The 18,207-nt window shown below is 44.5% G+C and overlaps 1 protein-coding gene across 6 annotated transcripts in view; it reads right to left on the bottom strand.

Annotated features, from left to right (window-relative positions):
* TBL1XR1 (TBL1X/Y related 1) overlaps positions 1-18,207 on the bottom strand; it is a 173,890-nt gene that overhangs the window by 96,866 nt on the left and 58,817 nt on the right. For all 6 annotated transcript variants that reach the window (XM_048863460.2, XM_048863467.2, XM_048863462.2 and 3 more), the window contains one exon: positions 11,123-11,187. The gene's annotated coding sequence lies outside the window, so the exon portion shown is untranslated. The remainder of the gene's footprint in view (positions 1-11,122; positions 11,188-18,207) is intronic.

Here is an 18,207-nt window from a genome sequence, read left to right as displayed (position 1 = left end):
AATTTTCATAACTTTATCAAAGATAGATTAGAAAAATTTGACTGAAGTTCCCTTGCAGAATATGGCTACATCACTGGTAAAACCTCTCTTCAGTTTCATGCATACATGAACTGTTCTACTTGTTTTTTTGTAAAGTATATTTACCCTGTGATCTAAATTCATACCTGCCACAATTCTCCACTCACTTTGTTTAATTTAACCCTAATGTGCCACTTATGTTATGTATTTAAACAAAACTTCTTGTACTAAATGCAATACCTCACTGTATTTCATAACTGCCAATGCTATGATAATAACGTTCTATAAAATGCCAGCTGAAGCAGCATATTAGTAAAAGGTATACGGTTGATTCTCTTACTCTTCTACTCCCAATCCTACACATGTAACATGTGTGTTATGGATTTCTAGGCAAGAGCTTTATTGCACCTTAGATAAACATTTTACCAATTTTTTTAAAATGCTGTAGAGTCTAGGGTCCCAGTTTAAGTCAAGAAATTTCTCTGACAGAATTTTTATTGATTACTAGTTAAATTTAATATTCTGTGCCAGATTATTTTATTGTATTTTGCCACTTTTCCAGTGACTTCTTGGGCTACCGCATTCTGGTTCATAAAAGAAATATATTGATAATTCTAAAATATTATTTTGTCACTGGATTTACTTTGCTCCAAACTTTTGGAAATGAATACTTTTTTAGTTATATTCCATAAACTGTGAAAGCAAACAGTCTTAATAATGAATTTCAGGAGCAATTTTAAGCCCCAATCCTGCAAACACTTTAAAGCACGATTAACTTTAAGCATGAGAGGGGCCTGTTTACTTCAACGGAATTACTCATGTGCTTAAAGTTAACCAAATGTGCAAGTATTTGAAGGATGAGGGCCTTTGTCTTTCAGTGTTATTTCTTATAGTGCTCCTACTCGTATTTCTGCTGTTAGTCATCTGCAACGCATGCTTAGTGCCCACAGTGACCTGAAGGATCCTTAAGAGAGTGAAGAAAAAAACCAGTTACCTACAAGAACTGTTGTTCTTTGAGATGTGCTGTTCACATATACAGCCCACTGCGGGAGTATGTGAACCCAAAGAACTCAAGCCGGAGACTGCTGCCAACAGTACCATGTGTCCCTGCTCTCCTCGTGCATTGAACCGGGGGCATGTCTGCTGCCTCCCTTTCCATCCCTTCTCGCCACTTGTGAAATTATTGACCAAAGTATCAGGGAAGTTGGGAAGGTCATGGAACATGTCATGGAACTTATATGTGCACATCACATCTCAAAGAAAGTAAGTAACCCACCATTTTTTAACTCCCTTGAGTGATTGTGCACATATACATTCCACTGCAGGGGTCTCTGTAGCAGTTCCCTTACAGGTGGTGGGACTGTGGGATATCTGGACAGAGACTGCAATACTGACTTGTCAAAGTTAACATCATCCCAAAAGTTACATATAGACAATCATGCTGCTCTCTGCAGATATCGGTTATGGGAATGTTGCTCAGAAAAGCTGAGGAAATGCACTGAGCCCTGGGGGAGTGAGAAGTTATTTTCAGGGGAAGAGAGACTTTTGCAAGATCTTAACAGAATTTGATACAGTCAGAGATACAGTGTGAGATATGTTGAGCTATCAATGGTTTGCCTTTGACTCTCTCGGCATAGACTACAAAGGGTGTGGGAGAGGCTCTGAACAACTTAGTGCAGTCTACATAGAATACCAACGTTGTACAGACATAGGAAGCGTGAAGTTTTTCTGCCTGACTCTGACCCCAACTCTTGCTTACTGAACCTGGCTCTTGCAATTTCTCCAATTCCCGCTCAATAACTACCATCCCTGACATGTCCTGTGACAGCTAGGCCAGACCACCTAAGCCTCAATTCCTTATACCACCATGAACCAAGAAATCCAAGTTCACAATACACTTATCATCCACCAAAATTCTGAATTTAATGATGTTGGTGGGTGAGAGAGAGAGAGTTATAAAATGTATCACTTTGATCACACAGTCCCCAAAAGACTTCCATTGTTCTAGAGTTCAGAGTGACAAACTGAAAAACCTAGAGTCCTACAAAAAATTACACTGTTTTAAAATCACACACAGCATGAAAGAGTAAATCAGTCCTTTAAAACTGAGGTTTCAACAGTACTAAAATCCCATCTCATGTCTGCTGAGCCAAGAACACACACAAGTGCAGGAATGTATTGGCACTGCAGATACAAACATGCGTGGGTCTCACTCCCTTCCATTATCTGTGCCCAAAGGCTCTGATGGAATCTTTATCTTTCCACAGCTCATATAAAAGCACTCTCCACAGATTCAGTCCCCTGCCAGCATACAACACAGACACTAAGAACACCACAACGTGTGCACAAATCAGCATCTTGGGACACCTGGTGGATTGTCCAACTAGGAGCTGAGGATTTCAGTACGCAGTGTTCCCCTAACTTTTGAAAGATAAGTCCCCAGCATTTAGGAAAATAAAACCAATATACCCTCCTCCTTCAACCCTTCATGCATGGTTAAAGGCCTGCTGTTCCTTCTCCTTCAGATCTTGCAGCGTGTGAGGAGGCCAAGGGAGGGCCCTGTGGAATTTATGTGTTGCACAGGGATTGAGGGAAGGTTCTGTAATGGATCTTTGGGTAAGATGCCTCTTCCAAGACCTTTTTTCCACTTCTCCAAGTACACCCCTTTCAAGTGACAGGCCCACTCCTCCACTTCTTTTTGGGATGACATGTAACCACTCTCCAACTGGGTCTGTGGGTTACATCCCCTCTGGTTACCTAGCAGGCCCAGCAAACTTGGCACCTGCAAGTTTGCTTCAGGAGCCTCTGGACAGTAACCACGTGCAGTGACACAAAAGCAGCTTCTCCACAATAAAGTACGATTTATTTGCCAAAAGATACACAGCACTCAGACAGAAAACAACAAAGAGACCTATACACATATTGTCTCACCTATGTGTAGCATTCCACTCAATCCCCTAGGCAGAGGTGACTTAGCCACTCCCCCTCCTCCTCTCCCACCATCCTCACCTGCCCACAGCTTGCCTTGCTGCAGATCCTGACTCTCCGTCAGTTTGTGTCAGCTGGCCATAACTGACTACTTCCCCACCTCACTCTGCAGAGCAAATCTATTAGCTGATCAGTGTCTTTTTATCTCCAGGTTCTCAGCCTTGACAAAACATCTATGTAACCAGGATGGGGTTGAGGAATCACCTCTTCACAGCTATTAAACTGGCTATTGTGTTTGAAAGTTTATTGGGATGCTCCTTATCTAAGCCACCATATAGTCCTTCCTGCTGGATTCCCCAGCAGCCCCTTTTGATCTAACTCCGTAGCAAGTAATCCATCATGAACACAAAGGCACACACAATATTCATAAAAATAATGCAGATATTTCCAGTTTCTCCACAGGTTCATACACACTTAATATGTCAAGGGAGAAGCTCTGCACCTCAGGAAAGCACTTACAACAGCTGCCCAGCTCCTAAGATTCACTGGAGAAGCCCTTGTAAGGTATGTGGACATGGTCTTCTGGTGGTATCTAGTCAAATATTTCTGGAGTATGGAATCTGCACCCTCTATTGCCAATTTTTTGCAAGGCAGCAGAACTTTGGACTCCTGGAGAAAGAGGCTCCAGGCTGGAGTTAGGAAAAGTATCTTTTTAGTCGCAAACAGAGCATATTTGATATAGAAGCTACTGAAACACAAACATTCCCCTTTTCTCCCCTTTCCCCAGAGTTAATTGTCAGTTTGTGAATGGAAAAGTTGAGGTGTCGGAGATTCAAGATCTGCCTCCATCCCCCTTTCTTCTTGGGCACCAGGAAATATTTGAAATAGAACCCTGTGCCCTGAAAGGCTGAAGCGACTGGTTCCACTGCTCCTCTCTGCAGGAGGAAGTCCACCTCTAGGGTGAGCATATTGTTGTGAGAGTGATCCCTGAAACGGGCTCAGGGCATAGAGGAAGTAGTGTCAAACTCAATCGTTTAGCGATGTCAAATGACATGCAGGACCCACTTGTCCATTGTTGTTATGCTCCATGCTGGTAAAAAGTTTGTGACGGCCCCCAAAAGGGGTGGCTGGCAACTGCGTTGGGATATAAAGTGGTTGACTGCTCTAGATGCACTCAGAAATATTGCTTATGCAAAGATTGGGTATGCTGCGCAGAGGGCTGCACTGGTGGACAATGTGGATGAGATATGTGGACCTTTGGGCACTTCTGTGGAGGTTCATGGGCTTGCTGGTGGTAGCACTGGGGAGTTCTATAGCATCGTGTGGGCGATAAAATTTTCATTTCAGCACTGGCATATATATGCCATGGGATCGCAGGTTGGCTCTACAGACTTTCAGTGACTGTAAGAAATCATCCATTAATACTTAGTCCTGCCTTGAGTGCAGGGGACTGGACTAGATGACCTCTCAAAGTTCCTTCCAGTTCTAGGATTCTACGATCTTCTGCCTGAAGAGATGTGATTCATCAAAAGGGAGGTCCTCAACTGTGCTCTGTATTTCTCTAGAGAAACCTGAGGAATGTAACCAATATTCTCTCCTCATGACTCTTCCAGTCACCACTGTACTCGAGAACACGTCCGCAGAATAAACTGCAGCCTGAAGTATGTCCTAGAGACCAACTTGCCCGCCTCCAAAATAGCTTAGAAGCAGGCACGATCCTGCTGAGGTAGTTTATCTGCAAAATCCGCCATCTGCCCATAGTTTAAAAAAAATTATATTTGGCCATCAGTGCTAGGTAGTTCAAGATATGGAACTGGAGGTTGGCTGAGGAAGAGACTTTGCTACCCATAGTACCTCTACCATTATCTTTGGGTGGCAGCGTATGTGGTTGGGCTATACCACATGGTGCGTGCTGGTTGGAGAATGCCATTGTTGATTGGTAGGGCCACTCTGGCAGGTATTGATGCATGCAAGATGTCTAGTAGTTGGTGCTGACTGTCTTGCACTTCCTCCAATGGAATCTGAAGAGCCTTAGCAAGTCTCCTGAGCAGCTCCTGAAATTGACAGAAGTCATCCAGTAGAGAAGAGGGAGTCGATGACACAGCCAAATCCAGGGGTGACATCGGGAATCTCTCTGGATCCGTCAGTACCGATGGAGCCGGGCTGACTTGCACATCATCCAGTCCTGGTTCCAAACAATGAAGGATGCGATGGTGAGACAAGGGATTCCTTCCAGGTTAAGCAAGAAGGTTCTGAAGGCACATATAGGGGACGCAAGCTCCAATATAGCCAACGTGGTTGATCCTGCTGTTGCTGCAGAACTACCCATAGAGCTGGGTACCAGTGGCTCCTGGGCTGAGGCAAGAGAGGATACTGCCACGGTGGTGTCAGAACCCTCTGTTAGTCATGCCTTCAGAATGGAAGCAGCGGACCACATCTAGTATCTGAATCCTCAGACTTGGAGGAACCAAAGTCCTGTACAAATGGGGGCACCGACGGGGCCAAAGGAATGGCGTGTGCTGTAGGAGCACAACCAGAGGGCAGCAGATCCAACACAGAAGAAGAGGCCCTCTTAGCACGCGAATGGACTAGAACAGGCAGAGACATCAACCATTCCTGGGCAAACGATTCATCCCATTCTCCCCGGCGTTAACGGCACCCGGTCCACAAACAGAACCAGAGCCAGCAAGGGGGCCTGCCTTGGGACTGATGAGTCACAATGCACCAGCCGAGCCAATGCAGAAGGGCTGCACGGTTCGGGAACTGGGACCTGCAGATCTGGCGAACAATGTGACTTCTTTTCACTCTTGTGGGCCTTGGAATGCGCCCCTTCTCTGTGGCTAGAAATCATGGACGGTGCAGCATCTTTCTTGGATCTGGGAGAAGACTTACAGCCATGCTTACACACATGCTTCTGTGGTTCATAGCTAGGCCCCAGCGCGGGGTCCATAGCACTGGTACCTGCAGAACCCAAATGGGACTCCGTGGAGGGAGGTGCATCCTGGACCGCTCAGGCTGATGTATCTGGGGAGGGGAAGGGGGGCTGGTCTTCAGCCAGGATCCAACTGTGGTCCCATGGCAACCTCCATGAGGTGCTTCTTAAGGTGTAGGCCCTGGCCTTCATGGGTAGGGGCAGGGAAGGAGAAGCAGATACTGCACCTGGACATGACATGGGCTTCCCCCAAGCAGTACAGACAGCTATGTACAAGAATAGAAACAGTTTTTCTGGAAAGTTTGGAAAGTGCATCACCAAGTATGAGAGAAAAGCAGAAGCTCCAACTCAGACGATGTGGTGGTGAAAAGAAATTGAAGACGCGGTCACTCCATCCCACTCTTTATCGCCTCAGGTGAAACCAAATGGCAATTCAAGGTCGTATGCATGGACCAATGGAAGCTATTACTTTTAAAAGCTCCGGCTCCAGGAACATGGTGCATGCACATAACCCTCAGTGGAATACACAGGGACCATCACTTGAAAAAATAAACAGATTGTCCCACTGAAGCATAACCTGTGGCAAATGAAGCAGAATAATTTTTTTTATTTGTTTTACATAGGATATTTCTATTAATAAAACCCAGCATAGCATTTGCCCTTTATGCAACACATCACATTGTTGACTCATTCAGTTGATCACCTACAATAAACTCCAGTTTATTTATGGCCTGCTGCATTCGCCCATTTTATATTTTTCCGTTTGATTATTCCTTCCTTTGTGAATCACCGACTCACATTTTCTTGACTTTTAGACTATTTCTCCGTTTTGTCAGAGTCATGCTGTATTTCAGTTATAGTCTCCCAAGTACTTATGTTGCCTTCATACTGGCTTCAGATTTGATTAGTGTACTCTCCACACCACACAATGGAAATATTAATAAGTAATAATTCTTAAGTTTATTGGTGGTACTAACAACAAAAACTCCTATGGGAGCTCATTCAAGACCTCCCAAATTCAAAGAGAACTATTACTAAATTACCTTTGGTATCTGATTTTTATAAAGCTAATTGCAAACACCTTACACAATTATAATTTTTTAGAGTTCTCCAATTTCCCTATGTGAATGTAATTTGGAACTATACCAAATGTTTAATTTAAAGTCAAGTGCACTTTGAACACTGCATTTCCTTTCTCAAGTAAGATGGGTAGCCTATCAAAGAGAAAAAAGAAAAGTTAGTTTATTATGATCTTTTATTGACAAACCCATATGATCTAGTGATTAAAGAGGGGACTAGGAGTCTTGAATTTTATTCTTGACACAGCCACGAACTATGTGAGACCTTGAGTAAATATGTACCTACTTCACTTCCTCAAAGTGGGGCTGTGAAGTTTTGGGCTCCATGGATAAGTAGTAATACAGACTCAACTCCCTTCACTTAGTGGGAATTATTTGTTAAATTGAGCCACCTCATTCATGGTTTTCTCCAAAGGTTCTCAGAAACATTACAGTTGAGTGGGGAGTATATATCTGAAGACTACAGCAATACTGTAATTTTTGCTTCGCTACAGTGAAATACTGTAAAATGATGTAATGCCCATTAATTCAATTTCAAAATTTTTCTTAAGGAAAATGCATCTTAACTTACTTATTTACATGCTGTTAACATAGTTACTTACTTTTGCACAGAGTGTACATTAAATCAGGTTTAAAATTAGAAAGGTGCAAATTAGAGAAATTATGAGATTTGTGTGTTTTATACTCTTCTTTCTGACTGAGAATCCTGAAAGGCCACTGACACTACAAAAAACAAACAAAACAAACCACAAAACAAGTGTTGCTGGATCATTGAATAGAAGGATCAGACACACTTGGGACTCAATCCTACAAAGATACTGAGTACAAGGATCCCGATCAAGCCAAGTACTTAAGCTTGTGCAATACTATCAATATCTGAGTAGTGCCATGAACTTGAGTGTGACTAAATACATGCTGAATATTAGAGATGTATTTCAGCTTAAGTGCTTTGCTGCACTGAGCGTTTGGCACTTAGTACTTTGCAGAATTGAACCCTAATTCCACAACCCAAGATAGAGGTGTTTGGGGGGAAAATAAAAATTCCTTTCAGGTCACCTACTGTCACCATTTTATCGACAGAGTCCACAAGGAAAATAACTCATATAGTAATACCCACCTTTGGGAAGATGGAAAACTTGTCTGACCTGTCCTTTAACTTTCTTAGTATTTGGGTATAATTCTAATGAAAAGATAAGTAACTGTTCTGAAATAGTTGAAAGTAAAATATGTCTCATCTCTGTAGTGATAGCAGCTCTTATGAAAGTACTGAAGACCATTTCTTGATGCTCCACGTAGCAGTTAAGTATCTTTTATTATTACTGAACCAAATAGCACGCCCTTGAGACTGTACAATTCTGTGTTTGATATACAGTTTGTGGGGATGGAAAATTAGGACTGAATGCAACAAGATTTCAAATACAGATCTTCTCAGTATTTTAAAATTTAATGAAGTATTAAGACTAGCTTAATACAGAATGAGTCATGTTTTTAAGGGAAGCAATAACACAGAACTATATTTCAAATCTTGGCTAAAAAGATGTTCTGAAATAAAAAGAAAGCAATATTGCTTTCTGTTGGAAAGTAGCTGAGATTAGCAATAAAATTTTGGAGCGAATAGAAAGATCTGAGGGTACAGCTAGTCTCACGCTTTTGGACAGTGAATGCCATTCTACCCTGAAAAGTGAATGGATGAAAATGGCATCTCCATAACTCAACAGATCTGCTCCCTGTGGGTGAAATTCATCACTGGGCCAGCATATTACCTATGAAACACACATACCCCATTTTAAGGGCTTAGCTGAGACTTAAGTGGTGCATAGGGTTTGCATAGGTCAGGAGTGGGCAATAATTTTCTCAGGGGGGCCACTCCACAAATTTTGATACATAGTCATGGCCCGCACTTTTCTACTATATTAATGGAGGGGATGCAGGGTCTGGAAGGGAGTTTGGGCAAAGGAGAGAGCTCTGGGCTTGTGCAGAGCGTTGGGGTACAGGAAAGGGTGAAGGTTTTGGGCTCTGGGAGGGAGTTTGGTGCATGAGGATGTTTTGACCTGAGGCAGGAGATTGGAGTGCGGGAAGGGGTGCGAGGTTCAGGCTCTGGCCAGGAGGCGCTTATCACAGATGGCTCCCAGCCAGCGGCGCAGCAGGGCTCACGCAGGCTGCCTGCATGCCATGGCCCCATGCCGCTCCCGGAAGTGACTACAGCCGGCTGCTGCTGACACATCTCTGCATGTCCCTTGGTGGGAGGGGGATAGCGAGTCTCCATGCGCTGCCTGTGAAGTACTGCCCCCTCAGCTCCCATTGGCCGGTTTCTGGCCAATGGGAGCTGTGAGGATGGTACTGGGAGTGGGGGCAGCGTGTACAGCCATCTCCCCACCCACACCAGGGGCATGCAGAGACACACCAGCAGCAGCCGGCCACTTCTGGGAGCGGTGTGGGGCCACAGCAAGCAGGCAGCCTGCCTGAGCACCCCGCTGTGCCGCGGGACTTTTAGCGGTCCGGAGATCAAAAGGGGGCAGCCAAAGAGCCTGGCGGGCTAGACAAATGTTAGACGGGCTGGATCTGGCCCGCAGGCCGTATGTTGCCCACCCCAGGCATAGGTCCACTGCACAGAGGTGATTTTTTCGGAGTTATATTTGCTCCCTTTAATGACAAGGTAATATTGCATTATGTTTCACTCCTGGTTGTCTTGTCCAGCCAATGCAGCTTTTCCGTCTTATACATCATCAACAGAGTAGTTTACTAAATTCAATATCAGGACAAATGAGTTACATCTATACAAACCCACTGCCTTTTTTGGGGGTTACTTAGAGCACAAGATGAAGGCAGTGAGGTTGTGAAACTTTAACTAAGGCTGTAATTGATTTGCGTATCTTTTAATACTCATGCTTATACAAAACGAAGGACCCAGTTCACCTCTCAGAACCCAGGGGGAATTTTCAGGGTTCTCAGTTTAAAAAAAAAAAAAAAAAAAGCACCTAACCAACCAAACATCTTTTTTATTTGTGAACCAAGCATATTTGTCACTTTTCAGATTAGAGCTACAGGTTATGATTTTAAAACTGCTGCACTGTGACAAGAGAGGACATCAAAATTACAAAGAAAGCAATCACACAGGGAGCTGACCAGAGATAGAGGCAATAATTTGAAACCTTTCCCTGGTCCTCGCTTCTGTGACTTACTCCCCCAGCCCTCACTTCTGCTCTCTATCTGCTCAACCACTACAAAAGCAACAATAACTTTAAAACAATCTGCAATTTTAAACTTGCAATAATCTACAATGCTTATTAACATTACACAGAGGGAGTGAGAAAAGATTACATCAGGCTTGCCCATTTCTGTGAGCAAAGAGTAACTTCACTAGTTTTATGCTGGCAAATATGTTGAAACAAGAAACCGCTGGCACTGCATAACTTTTTAACAAAAGAAGCTGTTAGTATTGAAATGAACTTGCAAAAGCATGCTACTGGGGGTAGTAGAATATCTAGCCAAATCAACCATTTGCCCATGCTCTTGGTCAGAATTAAACTATTGGTTGAAACTAAATATGTTGCTATATTTGCCCACAGGATGAAATCTGGAAATACTTGTAAATTCCTTTGTCAACTGGTATAAAGCTTTGGTTTTTGCTGCAGAAAATTCTACTTGCTTTCTAAAAGTAAGACCTGGTCTACACTACAGGGCTAGGTCAGATGTAAGATGCTTAGCATTAACCTAGCTGCAGAAGTGTCTTCACTTAAATTTGGCTCCCGCCAATGTAAGTATCTCTCTACACCTATTTAGTAACACCACCTCCCCGAGTGGCGTAGCACCACAGTTGATATAATTAGGTCGACAGTGTCAGTGTAGACACTGTGTTGCTTACGTCAACTGTTACTAGCTTTCAGGAGCTGTCCCACAATGTCCAACACTGACAATGCAATCTATGCAAATGTTCCCGTTGAGCACGCGCACATCCCACACAAGGAGCCAAATGCTGCATACAAACAAGCGATTTAATAACTGCAGCGGCTGTACGCTTACGCAAGTTAGGTTCTTATAATTTTGTAGTAGAGACATGGCCTAAGACTTTCAAAAACATTATTTACAATATAAGATTGACTTACAATGGCACTGGAAGAAAGAATCGTACCACTTTTTTGTAGGCAGTTAAAATTGTATTTACCATTGGCAGTGCATTGATGTAGGGAAGTTCTCCTGTCTGCTGCCTCCAGTCACAGGAAGATGATGCTGAAAAAGAAATGTAGAGACAAATAAAAGGATAAGTTTTAATATTTAAAAATAGATGTGCTAACAGAATAAAACACAGATTTAAAAAAAAACAGTATCAGTTGTGGGACCAGATGGCTCAGGGGATCAGTAAGAGACACTAAAGTTTTCACTTCAGAATTTATACACAGACTAAATCAGCAGTGATTGGGAGTGGTAATAACAAGAAGAATTAGTTTTCCTATCAGCCTGTTGCTAGTAGACAGGTGTCCACAGCATAAAAATTACCCTTGCAATTGTTATCCTTCTGCAGGTACAGAACTTATGAATAAATGACTATGGAGAACGAACTGTCTTATGCCATTAGGCCCTGGACACTTGCATCCACATTCAGTGGAAATCCACACAGACACAAGGGTCCATCCCGAAGGAGCCTATCGTTGGACCATGCCTTTTGATATATTTCTCCAGAGTCAGGTTCTTAGATGTTGGCATGTTATTGCCCATGCCAAATCTGTTCTAGCAATAAAAGACTTCAATTTTCTGTGATATTTATGTAGCACCTTTTGTAAGCACTAAAACAAAAAAATCCTTGGTTTGACTGTAGAACATTCATCTTGAATGTTTAATTGGGGTTGGAAGTGGTAAAGGATACATTTTCCTAAGGCATACATCACATTAGTCGATATAAGTGTGCACATTTGGAAGAACATGCAAAGCTGTTAAATTTACCAAGTTGAACAGTAACTTAGAAAACTGAGAAAGTCAGCTTATTTTAGCTGCATGCAAACATTTGAAGAAATATGTTGTAAAAATCCTGCAGGTAGGACATTCAAGAGCAGACTGGTGTTGAGGCAGATTACTTTTTTAGTCTACCAGCCTTAATGTATCTTTAAAAAAAAAAAAAAAAGACTCTATTCCCTGTTCTCTAAATGAATGTTTTTAAAGCCACAAAACTCAGTAATAATTATTGAGTAATAAATTATCTCATCCAGAGGTAGAAGAATACTGCAAAACAGTATTCGCAAGCATATGTTTGATATCCAAATAGCTGCTCACTCCAGCCATGTTCCTACCCCTTTTTATTCACTACTTACAAATGATTTTTTGTTCACACAAATGGCTAGAGGAGGCTGCTCTCCATTTGAATACCCGTGTTTGCATAAGATTATTTGCTATTGGCTATTTTCAAAAAAATCAGTCATCCAATCAGAGAGCAGAAACAATACCATGTAACTGACAACAAAAAGTTTGCGAATAACCCAAACAAAATTTGTTCACCCGAATTGTTTGATCAATTATTAGCAACAACCAACTGAATTTGTAAAATTCACCCACAGAAAAATTGTTCATTAATCTTTGGAAAAAAAAAAAACAACACCTGACCAAATTGGTCAAATAAGTGGTCTGGTACGAAAATGTCAGACAACTCTATTCAAAAACAAGCATCCTGTGCAGCAGAAATTAATGAATTTACACTATTCCCAGAACATTCTACAAGCTATCCATAAGCACGCATCAAAGAGAAACATATCCTTCATAATGCAAGTGTATGGAGGCGCCGCAGAGGATGAGAATGCATGCAAAATATGTTGGGAATTCAGATATTTGCAAATGTGCTTCTTCTCCCTTGCTTAGTTGCATTATTGATGCAGAAATTGTCGGAATCAAAAGGAGGAAAAAATCCACTTGTTAAGTGGCATGATTTTTTATGTGGAAAAAGTGAGTGTGTCTTTTTACCCCGCTAGAGCCTCGGATTAGGTCAGAAATCTTCATCGCATCACTCAGCATAAACAGTATATAGATACATTACTTGCCTATAATTGGAGTTCTCTAAAAGATATTTCTTGAGACGCATGCTGTTAGATCACTACGCTTACTGAGAGCATAAGTCACTTCAAATTTTTGTGTGACAATGGAATACATTGGTGGACAGTGAAAGATGATAAAATCCAGCTCTGTAGTCTAGTTACAGGTGTGACACATTTTGTGTTGTTTTATTTATGAATATAGTAAGAGGTGTGAGGAAACAGATAAAAACAGTCGGATACAACAAGAGAGGCTTTCTTCAGCCTAAATTAGGTGCCAGGATTGCCTCTCTCCAATTCCTTCCTTTCCTAGTATTAATTTCAGAGTGCAGTTCTTAAGGTCAAAGCTATAGAGAGAAAGCTCTCACTCTGCTCTCTGGGAGGGGCTTTATGCCATAACTGTCGTCAGAATCCATTTTAAATCTAAACACAGTCCTGACAAATTGAGCAGCTGGAAGCAAATAGTTACAAAAGAACACAGAATAGGAAAAGAAAACAAAAAAAGGGCAACTAAGTAGGGCAAATAAAAATGAGCTCTCAGAAGTATTTCAGGACTCTGTCACACCCTTTCTGCTAGTTTGTCAAACCCATAATTCAAACAGGAAAGATAATCTGCCTCTAATTTTGCTTACCAGGACAATGAAGAATGGTAAGGTGCAGAGCTGTAGAGCAAAGAACCTCCCCCTAAATCCGGGATTATACACCTTCACAGAAAGGAGCCACTCAGTGACACGTCTCCACGTTGAACACTCACTGACACAAGGAAGTAATCTCAGGCTATCCACTTATTTGCCATGTATTCACTTTTGATGGTAGCAAATCCAGCATTGGAAGCAAGGAGGACTGGTAGTTTTTCTCCATTCTTTTCCTACATTAGCAATACAGTAACTCCTCACTTAAAGTCGTCCTGCTTAAAGTTGTTTCATGGTTACGTTGCTTATCAATTAGAGAACGTGCTCGTTTAAAGTTGTGCAATGCTCCCTTATAACATTGTTTGGCAGCTGCCTGCTTTATCCGCTGCTTGAAGAAAGAGCAGCCCGTTGGAACTAGCTGGTGGGGGCTTGGAACCAGGGTGGACCAACAGCCCCCCTATAAGCTCCCTGCTCCCCTAAGTGCCCTGTGCAGCAGCCGCCCAGCAGGCTATCAATTGCTGGGCAGTTCATCTGTCCCTCCCTGCACTGCCATGTGCCGCTTCTGGCCTCTGCCTTGGAGCTGCTCCCAGGAGCCTCCTGCTTGCTGTGCGGGGATGGGGGAGAAGAGGAGTGCTAATGTCAGGGTGTACCCCACCCCTGCTCCTGCCCCCCGCTTGCCTCATCTCCATAGAGCAGAGGGGGGAAATGACAGGGCTCAGGACGGAGGGCAGCAGGGGCTGTCTCAACTTGCTGATCTACTTAAAAAGGCAATGTACTCAGAGTGGAGTCAGCATATTTAAAGGGGCCATGCGCATCTCTCTGTCTGCCATGCTGTCTCCCCTCCCTCCATTTGTGCTGCCTTGTAGAGTGTGAGGCTACATTAACAACTTGTTAACCCAGAGGTGGACAAACTATGGCCTGTGGGACCGTCCTGCCCGGCCCCTGAGCTCCCGGCCAGGGAGGCTAGCCTCCGGCCCCTCCCCTGCAGCACCGCCACTCCTACCGGGCAGAGCAGGGAGCGCAGCTGGCTGCGGCGGGGCTGCGAGCTCCTGCTGCTCTGAACAGCATGGCAAGGGGGTGGGGGGGGGTAAGGGAGCAGGGGGTCCCTGGAGGCAGTCAGGGAGCAGTTGGATGGGGTGGAGGTTGGCCAGCCAGGGGATGGGGAACAGGAAGGGTTGGGAGTGGAGTCCCAGGGGGCTTGTCAGGGGGCAGAGAGCATGGGGGGTGGGAGTCCTGGGGAGGCTGTCGGAGGCGGGGGTGTGGACAGGGGGCGGGGAAGTCAGGGGACGAGGAGCAGAGGGCAGTTGGATATGGGGTGGGAGTCCTGGGGAGGCTGTCAGGGGGCGGGGGTGTGGACAGGGGTCCCAGGAGGGGGCAGTCAGGGGACAGGGAGCGGGGGGCAGGATGGATGGGGGGGGTCACAGGAGGCGGTTAGGGGAAGGAGTCCCAGGAGGGGGCAGTCAGGGGACAGGGAGCGGGGGGCAGGATGGATGGGGGGGGTCACAGGAGGCGGTTAGGGGAAGGAGTCCCAGGAGGGGGCAGTCAGGGGACAAGGAGCAGGGGGGTTGGATGGGTTGGGAGTACTGAGGGGGGCAGTCAGGGGGTGAAAAGTGGAAAGGGGCAGATAGGAGGCGGGGACCAGTCTGTTTGGGGAGGCACAGCCTTCTCTACCCAGCCCTCCATACTGTTTCGCAACCCCGATGTAGCCCTCGGGCCAAAAAGTTTGCCCACCCCATGTTAACCCTTGAGGGCTCGGCTGTTCTAGTTCATCATTTAGCAGTAAGGCATTCCCTGGGAAATGTCCCACCCTCTTCCACCCCCTGACTTCAACATCTCAACCAAGCTTCACAATCATCATTCCTGTGTACAGTATTAAATTGTTTGTTTAAAACTTATACTGTCTGTGTGCCTGTGTAAGTCTTTTATTTGGTGAAAAAAAATTTCCCTGGAACGTAACCCCCCCATTTACATTAATTCTTATGGGGACATTGGATTTGCTTAACATCGTTTCACTTAAAGTCGTATTTTTATAACTACAACATTATGTGAGGAATTACTGTACTCCAAATAATACAGCTGATAACCAACAATTTCACAGACAGATCAGTGTAACACCCAGACCTTTCAGGACTAGATCACTGCATAGGCAGTTTTTCATCCCTGAGAGTGCTACCTCCCAATCCTTAAATTGCAATGTCAAATGTATGAAACTCACTTATCTGAAAGTCCCTTTTTTCAGTATCTCAACAGGGTCATATCTCCTGCTGCAATCAGGAGAACTGACTCTGGTTCAGCTAACAGTAAATTCCAGAAAAGTGAGTATTGGATAATTCAGTGAGAAGCATCCTTGGGGAGAGAAGGAATGTAAGTAAAAATCTTTAGCTAAATTGATCAGGCTAAGCAAAAATGCTTTAACTAAGGACATCTAAAAGAACAACTGTAAATCTATAGATGTGTATGTAAAATTGTATACCTCTGATTATTAGGGTTACCAGGTGTCCAGTTTTCAACTGGAATGCCCGGTTGAAAAGGGACCCTGGCGGCTCTGGTCACCACCGCCGACCAGGCCGTTAAAAGTCCGGTTGGCGGTGCTAAGACAGGCTAGTCCCTACCTGTCCTGGCTCCGTGCTACACCCCGGAAGCAGCCAGCAGCAGATCCGGCTCCTAAGTGGGGGGGGACACAGAGCTCCGCATGCTGCCCCCGCCCTGAGCACCAGCTCCACACGCCCATTGGCTGGGAACCACGGCCAATAGGAGCTGGGGGGGGGGGGGGCGGCTACGGGCAACAGCAGCATGCAGAGCCTCCTGGCCCCCGGTCTAGGAGCTGGACCTGCTGCTGGCCGCTTCCAGGCGCAGTGCAGTGCCAGGACAGGCAGAAAGCCTGCCTTAGCCCCGCTGCGCCACTGACTGGGAGCCACTCGAGGTAAGCCCACACTCCAACCCCTGCCCCAGCCCAGAGCCCCCTTCTACACCTTGAATCCCTCATTCCCAGTCCAGAGCCCATACCCCCTCCTGCACCCTAACCTCCTGCCTCAACCCACAGCCCACTCCCGGACTCTAAATCCCTCCGCCCCACCCCCAGCCTGGAGCCCCCTCCTGCACCCCAAACCCTTCATCCCCGGCCCCAACCCAGAGCCAACACCCCCAGCCAGGACCCTATCCCACACCCCAACCTCCTCCCTCAACCCACAGCCTCCTCCCATATTCCGAATCCGTTGGTCCCAACCCCCCAGCCTGGAGCCCCCCTACTGCACCCCAAATCCCTCATCCCCAGCTCCACCCTAGAACCCACACCCCAGCTGAAGCCCTCACCCCCTCCTGCACTCCAACTCCCTGCCCCAGTCCGGAGCCCCTTCCCGCACCCTGAGTCCCTCATCTCTGGCCCCACCCCACACCACTCTAACTGCACCCCCAGTTAGAGCCCTCATCCCCTCCCATACCACAACCCAATGAAAGTGAATGAGGGTTGGGGAGAGCAAGCTACCAAGGGAAAGGGAATGTAGTGAGCAGGGGGCGGGGCCTCGGGGAAGGTGCAGGGGTAGGGTGTTTGGTTTTGTGCGATTAGAAAGTTGGCAACCCTACTGATTATAGTCCTTTCTCCATACTTGGTTCTTATGTTGCTTGTCTTCTTAGATTTTAAGTCCTTTGGGGCAATGACTATATCTTATTGGGTGTCTCTACAGCATCTACTACAATGGGGCCTTGATTCTGATTGAAGCCTATGGGTGCTACTGCAATGTAAATGGTAAGTAAATATTAATGGATTAAGTTCATTTCTTTAACTGAAATCTAGTCCACTCTCGCCTCCCTTTACCTTACTTAGATTCCTCTTCCTCGACTACTTTCCCCAGAAATTCTTTCAAGTCTGTGGTTTGATATTTCCCCAATAATTTGAAGGCTTTGGTTGTTCAAGATATTGTTATAATCTTGGTCCTATTGTATTAGTGATACAGGTAAGGGGATTTGATTTATTAAATGCATTTTTAAACTTGACATTGCCCCTTTTAAAAAGGGCCTACTAGAAAAATGACAAAAAGTCAATCACCTTTTGTTTGGCTCAACCCAACCACCAAATGTATTAAAATACAAAGTATCAAGTTCTGCTATAAGAAAACAAAACAATGTAAATTGAAATGGTTAAACGTCACAGCACCCCTACCACACTGAGAGACCATCATTGTGTCTGATCAAAAACCAAAGGGTCCATTGAACCTGTTTAACTCCCACTTGTGTTAATTAGTTGTTGACCCCAACTTTGAACATGAGTTTTCTAGATGTCTATATTGCCTTTTAAAACTACTCTGCGTTTTTTATCTGTAATTGAGTCCATGAGGACCAATTTTCTGAGTGAAGATACCTTCCTGAAAGCTTTCACAATCCTATTCCAAATTATCCCACTGGCATTTGTTAATTTGATGCATGTCTTTAAAGACCAAACTGCAGGCAACTATCATTATTTATTTTACTGAATTTTAGAATATCTATCCTATTATCAGTATCACTGCTTGTTATGTGATTTGGACCAGGTAACTAATACCAATACAATATAAATTACACAAAGCGAATGAATGACAAAAATGTCTCCAAAAAGCATCCCACAG

The sequence above is a fragment of the Caretta caretta genome, chromosome 9, assembly GCF_965140235.1.
Source record: "Caretta caretta isolate rCarCar2 chromosome 9, rCarCar1.hap1, whole genome shotgun sequence".
Taxonomy (NCBI): Eukaryota; Metazoa; Chordata; order Testudines; family Cheloniidae; genus Caretta; species Caretta caretta.
The sequence above is the reverse complement of the archived record's forward strand: the minus strand, read 5'-3'. Positions and strand labels throughout refer to the sequence as shown.